The 12,018-nt window shown below is 43.2% G+C and overlaps 1 long non-coding RNA gene across 1 annotated transcript; it reads left to right on the plus strand.

The window, feature by feature from the left end:
- Positions 1-1,891: 1,891 nt before the first annotated feature.
- Positions 1,892-7,813, plus strand: LOC119870678. Its single transcript, XR_005353148.1, has 3 exons — positions 1,892-2,051; positions 4,589-5,242; positions 7,680-7,813. It is a non-coding gene; the product is annotated as an uncharacterized LOC119870678 (long non-coding RNA).
- Positions 7,814-12,018: the final 4,205 nt, after the last annotated feature.

A 12,018-nucleotide genomic window follows, 5' to 3' on the forward strand; every position in this document is an offset into this window, starting at 1 on the left:
GGCCACCAGGAAGCGATGTCAGCTTACATTGAGGGAAATTTAACCAACCAAGGAGTTCCAAGGCTTCTAGGAATGGCCTGGTATTTGTATCCCTGCCTCACTCAGCCACTGGCTGAAAAAAGCCTGTGGGAAATGCATTTGGCCTTGATGAAACCCAGTGTGGATTGGTTTGTGGACTGCTCAGAGAGCAGTAGCTGGGGTCCTTGGTCAGTCCCTGAAATTGGAGGTCTTCAAGGGGCATTCCTGTAGCTGCCCCATAATATAAGTCAGCCAAAGAAGGTCACCTATAGTTCCAGAGCCAGCCATTCAATTCCATTCATCCAGGAATTTGTTCATGCTTCCCTCCTTGCCTGCCATGCTTTCTCTCCCATTCTACCACCAAATAAAATCCCACTCATCCTCCAAGGCTCCATTCAAGTACCACCTTCTCCAAGAAGCCTTTTAGCTACACTGATGATACTTTGTCTGCCCCTCCATGATAGCATCCATTTGGATTAGAACCAGTTGTCTCACATCTCATCCCTGGCCTTGAGGGTGGGAACGGTTTCACTTCTCTTCATATGAAGTAGTCTGGCACCACAGCTCACATAGATTCACTCACTTATTCATTCAACAGGATTGATTGTTTATTATTATGTGCCAGACATTACACTAGGCCCTGTTGGTCTGGCATTGTGCAAGACAGGGAAAGAGCTTACTTTCCAATCTGGGTGAAGGAACTAGCAGAATGACAGTGTTGAGAGCCAAGCAATGAGGAAGAGTTAATACTACAAGACTCACAGGAGAAAGGGGACAAGAGGGCAGAGGGCTGGGCCAAGGTATCTTGGAGTAGTTACTATGTTTTTTAAAATGTACAGCAACAGCATATAAGATCTTGGGATGCTAAAGTTGGGGAGTTGAAGGTTAGAACCCTCAAAGGACTACAACCTCAAGTTGCGAATTAGTAAACTTCAATGACCCTCATTGGTCCAGCAAAATTCCCAGAAAGCTTCTATCTATAAGGTTCTGGATGGGAAAAAAAAAAAAAAAAAATTCTCTATGCCTGTGTCTTACACTCCTTTAAAATTTTTATTTTAACTCTGCACATTGTTTCTGAAATCCCAAGGCAAAGCCAAGAAATTAACAAAGAAATATAAAGCAAAAGCTCTTCTGAAACTAATTCTCCATTAATAATTACAAAGCACTTAAGAAAACAATCTGCTGTGAGTAAAAGTCAGTGGCTACAGCAGATGATTAATTCATCAAGGGCTTGAGATAATAGAAAAACAATGTAATAGAAACTATAAAGTATGTATATTTAAAGTACAAGAGTATTTTTTTAAGTATTAGAAATATAAGGAAAGAATTAGACTCCATGAAAAATGAGCCAGCAGATTTGAAAAAGAATGAATCAAAATTTCTACAAACGGAAAACATTTTCATTACAATTAAAAGGTGAATGGGCAGGTCGAACAGCACATCACCCAAGATAGATCTGAAAAAGTGATCATTAAAGCACAGAAATATAATGAGGTAGAAAATATGAAACAGATTAAGAAAGCACGGATGATATGAGATGGTCCAATGTATGTCTAGTTGGAATAGAAGCAATATTCAAGGAAGCAATGTCTGAGAATTTGCTCAAATAGATGAAAAACATGAAGGTTCAGATTTGATAAGTATGAAGCTCATGAAGAATAAATAAAAATAAATTTATTTATTTTTAACTGCAAAACATGAATGTTAAAGAGAAATTCCTTAAAACAACCAGAGAGAAAAGAGAAATTACCTACGAAGGAACAAAATATACTTAACATAACCCAATAGTTACCGCGGAAACTATAAGACAGTGGAATATTGTGACAATCCTGACTGACAATGCGTTCAACCTAAAATTCTCAGATGAAATTCTATACTTTATTCTGTAATCAACAGCACACAAACTGAAGACGTTTCAGGCAAACAACTGCTGACATAATTTGTAATTCACAGATCCCCACTCAAAAAGATTCGAAGAGATGTACTTCAATGAGGAGGAAAGCTGAACCAAAGGAAGAATACAAATACAAGAGGTGAAGATCAACTAATTGGTTGTTTAAAATTTAGATATCTAGGGGTGCCTAGATGGTTCAGTCAGTTAAGTGCCCGACTCCTGATTTCAGCTCAGGTCATGATCTCAGGGATCATGTGGGCTCGAGCCCCGTGCATGGCTCCAACTTAAGCATGGGCCTTGCTTGAGATTTTCTCTCTCCCTCTCCCTCTGTGCACCACCTGTCTCACTGTATTCATGTGCACACACCATGCTTTCTCTTTATATATATAAAAAATTTTAGGGAAATCCAAATAAACATTGGCTGTGAAATTAATAGTAATAATAATAATAATGAATAATTTAGGATAGCTTTAACCCAAATGGATTGGAAGTACTTGACAAAAATCACATGTGAATCATGGGAGGATGTCAGGGTAAAGATCTTCATAGAATTGTTCAAAAAGAGGATGAACACAATAGATCTTGTCGAGATCTTGTATGATCTTGTTAGGTCAAAGATGCATATTAAAAATCTAAGGGTGCTAAATGCAATGTGATATTCTGGATTGGATCTTGGAGCAGAAAAATGACGTGAGTAGAAAAATTGATAAAAACCCAAATAAAATCAAGAGTTTAATTAACAGTAATGCATGCTTCTTGCTTTGTTCTTCTAATTTTAACTACATGGTTTATAACATGCTAAAAGGGAAACTGGGTGAGGTATAAAGGTATTAAAAAAACCTCCCTATTCTATATTTGTAACTTCTATGTAAATCTAAAATTATTCCAGAATGCAAATTTTATTTAAAAAATACAAAAATTTTAAGTGCAAAGGTAACCACTAAAAACTAAAAAAGTATAACCTCCCATCAGAAGAAGGTAGAGAGAAATATAAAGAAAACTTCACAAATAAAAATAGGAGGCAGACAAGAAGAAACAAGTATTTAAAAAGCATTATAGATAGAAAGCAAAAAAAAATGAATTGGTAGAAATAAAATATCAGATTGGAGACTAAATAAGATAAAAGCAGAAATTAATAAATTACAAAACAAAAGATAAGCTAATTAATAACGTGAAGATTTAGCTCTTTAATCAAGAAAGAAAGAAGGAGGGAAGGTAGGGAGGAAAGGAAGGAATAAGGGAAGGGAAAGGAGGAAGGGAGAGAGAGAGAAAGAGAGAGAGGGAAGGAAGGAAGTCATTAGATAAACAAATATTTTTTTTAAAGAGGAGAAAACAAATAGACAAAATTCGAAAATAACCACAGATAGAGAAGAAATTTGGGAAGCTCTGAGGGCATCTACACAGCTCTACACACATCAACTTCCTTTGAACACCTCGGTGATAGAATCCTTCCTTGGCCTTCCACCTTCTCTCTCTGCCCCCTCCTCCTTGGGTGCCCAGAAGGTTGACCTGAATGGACCATATCAAGCCCCCGGCTTCTGGTCAGTTTTAGTTTCAACCAATGAAAAGGCACGAGAGGAGACTCTTTCCTCAGTTGCTTTCCTCCACCAAAGGACACAGCACGTTGGTTTTCCTTTTAGGTTTGGCAAAGGCAAATTGAAAAACCAAGAGGCGGGATCACCAAGAGTCCTTGCAGGATAACAGGGCATCCTCAGGTATTAGACAGACCAGTGGCCCAGTTAAATCCACTTCTGTGTGTTCTGGCTGTGTGGTCTTGGTCTAGTGAGTCCCTTATATCTACCAAGTCAGGTTGCTATAAGAGGAAGAGGCACGCAAAGGAAGAGTGGTAATATGTGACCCATAGAGATAATATTTATAAAGGCTCAAGACATACTGTGAGTAATCAGCATCCACTGTTATATACAGGATAATTTGGAACTTCCATAGGCATTCTTTCTTACTACCTCAGGCATGGTGCTCTTATTCCCTATCCTTTCCCTTTCCTGAGGGATTCAACAATGGATAATGAAAAAGCCATCGAAAATTGATAAGACCATAAGTAAGAAAAAAATAGGAGCCAGATTCTCTGGAAATTTCACTGTCACCAAGGCCAACATGCACATATAGAAAGGCTATAAGCCATTGCTCCATTTGAACCCAGCAAGGAGAGCCTAGAGACTTGGTCCTCAATCTACGTACCCATGGTTACACTCAAAGACTGAATGAAAGAATGTTCAAGATTTGGAGGACCAGGCTTGTTGCAAACTGATACTTTCATCACTTTGACATGGAGAATGAATGAACAGGTAAATGAATGAACACATGGGTAGATGAATGAATGAATGAGTCAGTAAGTGGTTGATACAGGATACTGGTAAAAGGTGTTCCAGCGTGCTTTCTAAACTAGGAATGATGGCCATCTGCAGGTAACTGATTATTGGTTCAGGACAAGGAACCAAGGAGTTCTAATCATCATTCCTCTTCATTCTCATTATTTTTTAGCTTTTCCACATCATTTTTATCATTTCTGGCAAAGTCCAGTGTTTCCAACATTCCCAGATTTGGTTGGTGAGCTACTCCCAAACGGAAATACAGAACACACAAAGACTCCTCTCTGTAGAATGAGAGTTCGAGTCTCCCATTCTCTTACACATTTTTTTTTTTTTGTCTGTTTAGCCTTTTAGGTGATTTCAGACCTCACTAGACGCTTCACCAAGAAGAGGAAAAGTCAGCCATGTGGGAAAGCTGAAAGCAGCCAGCGTTGCAGCTTGTGTGCAGCTTTGGGGACAGGACGGTAGTGACCTTGTTCATCCCTTCCAGGTCCCACACCAGGATCCGGCCTCATTCACAGCACCCAACACTGCAGGCAGCACCCCGCACATTCGATCCTACCTCGTGCCCCCCGCAGGGCACCATAGAATCTTTTCTTGTCTAGCTCACAGGCCTTAAAGATCCCAGGACCCCAGAACCATCCAGCTCCAAGGGATGGAGCTCAAATCTCACTTTCTCCTCTGAAGTGAGCTTTCCTCATAAAACCAAATGAAGCCTCATAAAATAATTTCTTTCCATGACTCAAAAGAAGCATCGCCGTAACACACCCATAAATCTGGCAAGCTCCCCCTTTTAATCACGTCCCATGATATAAGAGGCAATTATTTCTTTAAACCACCTCGTGTCTCTCCAATGTGTTTACAATGTGAGTCACTTCATCCACTGTTATACGCAGTAATAAAATATTTGAGCAGAAAGAAAAAAAAGGAGGTTCCTCCTATCTCCTGGATGTTTCCCTCTGAAAAACTTGTTTCCACGGAGGCACCTCCTCTGTATCATGTGAGTATGATGGGGGTACAGAGTCTAGATGTGGAGGGCATTTAATAATTTAAACTGTATTTGAAATACCTTCCTCTCTGCCAGACCCTGATTTTGATCCCTTTCTCTTAATTATGCTAGTCTACAAGTTAGAGAGAGAGAGAGAAATGACCTCAGGGATCTTGTCATCTTTTAGGTATAAAACAAAGGAGTTTTGCTTATTTGTGCATTTTCACTTTTTTTTCCTCTCCATATTCTCCCCCCAGCATTTGGATCTGCTCGGGGAGGGGGGGGGGGCTTCATTTCTCACCAAGAAAAATTCTTTCCTACTTTACTATAGTCCTATATAGATATATATACATACATATACATTTTAAACAATAAGTTTTGAGGGGTATCTGGGTGGCTGAGTTAGTTAAGCATCTGACTCTTGATCTCAGCTCGGATCTTGATCTCAGGATGGAGTTCAGAGCCTGTGTTGGGCTCCATGCTGGGTGTGGAGCCTACTTGAAAAATAAAAAGTGTGCTTTGCAAAAAGTGCGCTAAAAGAACTTACACCTTTTGAATGCTCAGTGCTGCTTTAACAATGAAATGTAAACCATCGAATGCAATCTGGAAAGAGAAAGACCTGGCATGGCGGGTCCACCCTCCTCCAGTCACACCTCCCTTTGTGCTCAGCGGACACTATTCGCGTCTGTGTTGACTTTACGAACCGTAACCCCCCCAGGGGAAGACTTATCCACATTCGGGAGCCTGAATTCTGTGTCACACACCTTCCCACCACTCATGCAGTGATCTTTCCTTCCCTCTGAGCATTGCTCTCAGGCAGGCCCCCCGTTCAGCTGTCTAGTTCTGTAACTCCCAAGTGTTTCAAAAAAGATACCCACTAATCCCATTATTAATATTAACATTAGTCCCATCAGCATTGTGGCATCTTCTGAAGGGTGGAAGATTCTGAAGGGTACTCTGCTGCATGGGAGCTGTGCTCAGGAGTGCTGGGTGCAGGAGAAGCAATCAGAGGTGTCCCAGTAGGATGATTATCCTCCTAAGTTTATTTATTTGTTTCCTCCTAAATGTAGAAATGTGAGGAGAATGTTTCACATTTGAGAGAGGCATAGGTTTTGGAGTTAGCCAAACCAGGATGAGAATCCTGGCCTGGGGCACCTGGGTGACTCAGTTGGTTAAGCATCTGCCTTTGGCTTGGGTCATGAGGCCAGGGTCCTGGGATTGAGCCCCATGTCAGGCTCCCTGCTCAGCGGGGGGCCTGCTTCTCCCTCTGCCTCTGCCTGCCGCTCTCCACCCTCGTGTGCTCACTCCCTCTCTCTCTCTCTCTCTCTGTCAAATTAATAAATAAATCATCTTAAAAGAATCCTGGCTCTGACACTTATTAACTATCATCCTTTGCAAGTTACAAGCTTCTCTGAATATCAGTTTCCTCCTCTGTGAAAGGGAAATAATAAAACTAATCCCCTTAGGGGGTTAAAGGAACAACTCATATCTCACTTCCGAGGGTGAGTATATACTTCTGAGGGTCACACTGTCTGGTACATACCAGATGTTCAATAACGAATATTCATTTCCCTCCCCTTTTCTGGACTTTGCACCCTTTTCCCATCAGCTACTTGATGAGCTAACTTCCAATTTGGACACTGTACTTTCTTTCACAGTATTATCTCTGAACAAAACATGTTTCCTACCCTAACGTTAGAGTGTGTTTAAGGATTGGCATCATTAAGGGATCCCTGGATGGCTCAGTGGTTTAGCGCCTGCCTTTGGCTCAGGGCGTGATCCTGGAGTCCTGGGATTGAGTCCCACATCAGGCTCCCTGCACGTCTCTCTCTCTCTCTCTCTCTCTCTCTCTCTCTCTCTCTCTCTCTTTCTCTCTATGTGTCTCTCAGAAATAAATAAAATCTTAAAAAAAAAAGAAAAAAAGGATTGGCATCACTAACCCAAGGCCCCTTCCCAGGTGTTGGTTATACCAAAAGGCCCCATTGTTTTTCCCTGTCAAAAAAAAAATACCATCTGAATGTCAGTTCAGCCCACTGGGCACTTATTGACCGTGGGATGGTGCTGGGCACTATGCTGGGTCCTGGGGAGGCGGAAATGCCTTGAAGACATTGTAATGAATGAAGCTCGTGTTCTGAGATAACGTCAAGCACCCCCATTCCTTTCCTCACTGAATGAATCACAGCTGGTGTCCTCAGTACAGCCTTTGGAGAAATGTACAGTTTTCAGAAAATCTGCTGCCATAAAAGAAAAGAAAATCCTGTACTGGGCTGTTGGCTGGCAAGTGATGGGAGCAGGTGGGGAGAAACTGCAATGGATCCAATTAGCTTTTTATTCCCACCGACGAACTAAGTCTCTCGACGTGTTTAGGAAGATAAAATATATCATGTGCAGCTGGACAAAAGTTATTAGCATAGAAGTTTCCACCTTTTTTCCTCTCTTCCTCTTGCAGAACCAAGGGGTGGGGGGCAGTAACGTGCATCCTATTTAAGGGAGAAGAGCCAATGAGAGAAGAGGAGGAGGGAAGAAGGTACGTCACTTGGATTGCTTGTGAAAGGCTCCCATCCTGTGTGTTAACTTCTAAGGCAAGTGTGTCCAAATTTAATATATCTTTACATAGAATCATATAGTGAGAGGCTTTAAGAAATCTGACCGAACACGTGCTGAGGTTTGCCAGTTCCCAATAAGTTGGCAAAAGGATGAGAACTCGGGAGAATGCCAACATTAAAGGTTAAAAAGGAGCACGGGACTTCCTGTGCTGGTATCACCCATGGTGTGGGGTACAGGGCAATTGCTTGATTTCTCATTTGTTGAGGTGATGACACCACCCGACTTCTGAAGCAGGCAAGAAGGAAGAAGAGCGAAAAAGTGGGTGCTGCCCATCTGGCGACGGGTGCACCCCGCAGAGCCTGCCACCGTCAGACGCTGCCCTTGAAGGTGACTTTCCAGTCCCCTGGCCCGGAGCTCCTGCTCGCCTTGTGTTAGGGAGAAACACAGTAACCATGTCTCACGATCCCCAGCTTCCTCTGCCCTGTACGCCCTGGGATTTAGAGTCGAGAAGAGTCTGAGGAGCACACGTCATTTGCTAAAATTCTTCCAGGGGTTCACTAGGCCCTTTTCTTTCACTAGGTCCTCTGAGATTTCCACTGAAGCCGGAGCCCTCAAAGAAAAGTTTGACCAAAAAGAACCAGCTGATTCCGATGCATGATGGCCAAGGGAGTTGGCATCCTGAGGGAGCGCCACGGTTGGGCATGGAGACCATTCTAAATGCCAAGGTGCTCCATAATGTACCTTGGGTGTTTTCAAAACTTTTACCTGCAAGCTCTTTCTTGTAGTTTTCTTGACTTTTTCTCAAAGACTGCATCAAGCTTTGCTCTTCCTTGCTCCTTTTGGGGGCGGGGGAGGACTAAAGACTGTAGACTATAATAGGACCATAGACTATAGACCAAAACAAGAGGACTTGGTTTTTTGGCCTCTACAGACAGAGCAGGCAGCCTCGTGTTGTCTACATGAGGTAGGGCTGGGCTAGGGAAGCTCATGGCTCTGCGCTTATACTGATGGTCAGCAAAGCACACTTTTCTTCTCCCTGTTTTTGATATATGTTGCCATTGATATACTCCATGGGCCTGGTGTGATTACAATTCTTGCTTTCCAGGTGTTTACCCTCCCTTACACAAACCTTGTCATCTATTCCCTTTGCTTTAGATTGAATGTGTCCTTGCAAAATCCATGTTTAAATCTAACCCCCAATGTGATGATATTAGGAGGTGTGGCCTTTGGGAGGTGATTAGGTCATGAGGGTGGAGCCCTCAAAAATGAGATTAGTGCCCTTAAAAAGAGGCATCAGTGAGCTCCCTAGCTTCTTCCACTATGCAAGGACACAGTGAGAAGACACCGTCAATAAATCACGAAGTGATCCTCACCAAACACAGAAACCGCTGGCTCTTTGATCATGGACTCCCAGCCTGCAGAGTTGTAAGAAATAAATTTCTGTCATTTATAAATCACCCAGTCTGTGGTATTCTGTTAGAATATCCCAAATGGACTAAGACATACATATGCATTATCGTCACACGGGTGACACTGATGTGACACAGGCAAAGGACACAGCAGGGGACAGCCCCAGGACCACAGAGCAGGGGCCATCCAGCAGCTTCGCTATTGGCAGGGGAAATTCCCAGATTTCAAGCTCCTAAGACACTGTTCTGTTGCCAAAAACATCACTGGAGAGGGGTATGGACCCCATGGGGTCATTGAAGAGGCTTGCCTTCCCCATTCTCAAAAGAAGGATTATATTCTCCTGGCTGAGACTGTGTTTACGTTGTTTTATTGGATGTTTCCAACATCTGACAATCAATAAAATTGACTTTACTATCAAGACAGAGGGTATTTGAAGGGATGACTAAGGGTTTACATGACCAATTCATCAGCCAGTGTTTTTTATCTTCCAGTGACTCTTTATATAACTTAATATCTATAGAGACTTGAATAGAAAGGACAATAGATTGAGGATGCCCTTAATCTAGAAAATGATTGATCAATAGGTGGGCATCAATAGGCCATAAGATGTCCAAAGGCCCTTGATCCCAAGAGCCACTGACAACATTAAAAAGTACTCTCCTCAGTGCGAAGTGTGTCTCGTGCCTTGACTGGAATGTCCTAACAGTGCTGTTTATCATTATGGTGGCTTATAATGAACGGAAACCCATTTCAAAGCAAGTCTTCCTCTTGCACAATTTTTAAAAATTAATTTTGGTAATTCAGTGCCAGGTAAACAACTCTTCTCATACATGTTTTCATCCTTCAAAAACTATTTCACAATTCTACGTTTTTCTAATGCTCCCTGTGAGAGGCAGGGAAGAGGAGAAAGTCTTCAAAAGGAGAAAAACAACCATTTTTCACACTTATTTTTCCTGGACTTTCTCACCTCTCCTACAAGGTAGGAGTCCTACTGCTGTCTCCCTCTCCTCCTCCTCATCCTGTCTCCTGTTCTCTTTAAGATCAGCTTCTGGCCTCAACACGCTGGCATATTCTCACAAACAGCAGAAGACCGGCAGAGCTTTCTGCTCAGACTGTCGTGTTTCCATAGACCACTGTCATGTGGCCAAAATGGCTTTGATGACGCCTGGGAAAACAACCCTGTCTCTGTCACACTTTCCACATCGGCTCACCTTTGCATAATCTAAGTGACTTACATGCAGCTCATCTATTCTGTAAGATTTTTTTTTTTAAGATCTTATTTATTTGTTCATGAAAGACACAGAGAGGTAGAGATACAGGCAGAGGAAGCAGCAGGCTCCATGCAGGGAGCCCGATGTGGGACTCGATCCTGGGTCATACCCTGAGCCGAAGGCAGACGCTCAACCGCTGAGCCACCCAGGCGTCCCTCTTCTGTTAGGTTTATAAAGCCCCTTTTCCCTTCTTAAATAGAAAACTATGTCTGGTCAAAAAAAAAAAAAAAAGTAAATACAAAGAAGTTCAAGATCCATTTCTGTTAGACACCGCATGACATTTCCGTGGAAGCTAAACTCAGCCGAGTGGGCGCTTCTACCCTAACCTCCGCCACCACCGGCGACTGAAACCGTGAGCACTGAGCCACAGAGCGGCCGTCAGACGAGCCGGGGACCCAGCTCTCCACCTGCGGGCAGTGACACCCACTCACCCGTACACAAGTGATGAGCACGTCTGTGCACATACAGGGGGAAGGCGGAAGGTTTCCAAATGTTTTCGTTTATCCTACTTGAGCCTAAAATATCTAAAATTCGCTTTGTAGGACTACTTCATAGATGCTGACTGCTAATAAATCAATTCTTTCTTTTCATTCCAGGATAGGAATTCTAGGTCAGTTACAGTGGACACCGTATGATGATACACATACACACACGTACACACACATCTAGCTAATATTTGGAGCAACCCCAAATATTTACATAATAAATAATTACCTGTCGGTGGCAAACCACATATTTTCCATGATGGGAAGTAATAGAGCAAATCTGACTTTCTGACTTTTGCTGACCCCTGCACAAAGGATTTCTTTTTCCTGAGCAAAGGCTTCATCCGTGACCTTGCTCTTGAAGATAAAGCGGTTTGCAGACAGCTAACACCAGAGAAGCAGCCCCTCATTTCCTGTGTGCCTGGGCCGCCAGGCGAGGCTGGCGTGTGTGTGCCTCTTCCTTGGCGGAGTCACCTGTCAGGGGACACACGACCTGGCCTCGCCCAGATGAAGCAGGGCTGATGAATTGCGTGGTTGTCCCTGTTGTGTCCCGGGCCAGACCAGCTAAGCACATCTAGGTACCGCAGAATAAATATAATTAACAGCCCTTTGAGTCTGCAGCAGTGGCCTGGGCCCAGGCGAGGCTGAAGGCACCTCACGCAGTGCTGACCTGACGTCCCAGGGCTGCCAGCTGCCAGTGACGGCAGGGGTTTGACCCGCTGAGGCTGAGGCAGGGCCTCTTCTTTCTCTCCCACCGTCGCCTGATGTTTCGCTGGACTCACATGAGTGTTCCCACGTCCCCAGGAATGTGAAGAGGCCAGTGGAGGACCTGAGCCCTTCTAGTCTCCCTGCTTGTACCCTCCTCTTCTTCACACTCTCTTGCATTTTTTCCTTTCCACAGTATTTGTGCATTTGTCCCACCGGCATGACAGTGACTACCAGCAAAATGGAAACAATTAGAGTCATGGATATCCAGTTTATATGAAAATATCATGTGAGCAGGGATCAGAAAGCATCTGATGTGTTATCTCGATTGTCCACCAATTGTTAGCTACATGCTGGCCCAAGGCAGGTT

This window comes from Canis lupus, chromosome 1 (assembly GCF_011100685.1).
Source record: "Canis lupus familiaris isolate Mischka breed German Shepherd chromosome 1, alternate assembly UU_Cfam_GSD_1.0, whole genome shotgun sequence".
Lineage (NCBI taxonomy): Eukaryota > Metazoa > Chordata > Mammalia > Carnivora > Canidae > Canis > Canis lupus.